This window comes from Aptenodytes forsteri, unplaced genomic scaffold, assembly GCF_000699145.1.
Source record: "Aptenodytes forsteri isolate BGI_AS27 unplaced genomic scaffold, ASM69914v1 Scaffold255, whole genome shotgun sequence".
Classification (NCBI taxonomy): Eukaryota; Metazoa; Chordata; class Aves; order Sphenisciformes; family Spheniscidae; genus Aptenodytes; species Aptenodytes forsteri.
The window spans coordinates 4,310,425-4,311,737 of NW_008794888.1; positions in this window are offsets into that span (position 1 = coordinate 4,310,425).

Sequence of the window (1,313 nt, forward strand, 5' to 3'; positions counted from 1 at the left end):
GGATTGTAGCATGCTGCTTCATCTCCCCCCTGCCTCAGTTTCCCTCTCTGCAAAACACTGATAGGGCAGAGTCATGGCTCCCTCAGCATCCCTATAGGAGCTCTAAGAGTCCAATTCCACCCCAGTTTAAGCTAGAGTAAGTCAGAGCTGCTACCTTCCCCAGCACAAGACGTGGATATCGCCAAATTTGGGGTGGGTTGTGAGTACATTTTCGCCCAGACAGCTCACCACAAGGTCACACGAATGTCAGTCTAAAGGCAGGGACAAGAGCACCCATTAGGGACAGGGAGGAGGGGAGCAGCACAGGTCTGGGTGGGTTTACGCAGCCACAGAAAAGCCTTGCACAGCACCCTGCCAGGTCAGCCCCCGTCACAGGGACATCTGTGCTGTCTTCCTGGCAGCACAGCTTTGCCTGAATGAGCCAGATTGGGCCTAATTAGCAGCTCTGCTGATGCACACAAAGGTAGAGAGAATCCAGCTTACCCTCCATGACCTGCAGAGCCAGCACAGCTCTTCCTGGCTGAGGGGAGCCCAAGCACCTGGCTCAGAGGGGCTGGGGAGCACTAGATGCAGACCCCAATGGGAGAGCGTGTGCTGTGGAGCCTGCTAAAGAAGCCCTGGCAAATTCAGTAGCCTGAAGCATAGCAACCAGCTATGAGAAAGGCAAAGCCTTCCCCTTCTCCACCCCACTCCCTGGGGGTCTGCAGAAGCACAGGGCTGGTAACCAGGCTAGCAACACAGCCCCCACAGCCTGCTGCTGCCGGGGAAGGGAGCCTGGCCCCACAGAGCAGAGATAGGGAGGAAGGAGGTAAGGGAGGGTAGCTTGGGGGGGGTGAGGTGGAAAGAGGTGACATGGGCTGTGGGATCCTAGTTAAATCCAGTGCGGCAGACAGGCACCAGATATTTCCATCTGGAATGGAGGAGGCCAGGAGAGCTCACAGGGAGCCAAGGGGCGCTCGGGTGGACCAGGACTGGCCTCGGGCACAACAAACAGGGGTGAGATTCTGACCCCCAGCTCACACTGGGGAGTAAAACCCCCTCCAAGAACCAGCCCCCCCAATCACTCTTGGGGAGGAGAGGGGGCACGACTGGGAGCTTGGGGTGCCCCCCAATCCCTCTTGCACCCCACAGCCCAGCAAGTGCAGGGAACCACCACCAGGCCCATCCAGGCCGCCTCTTTATTCTCCAGTGAAGCAAAGCAAGAGGAGAGGGACACCCCCCCCATAGCAGCCCCCTCCCCCCAAGGCTCCCTAGGCCTCCTCTGGCACAGACCCCTTTCTCCGCAACAAGCCAAGCGGGGAGGAGGGGGGCGC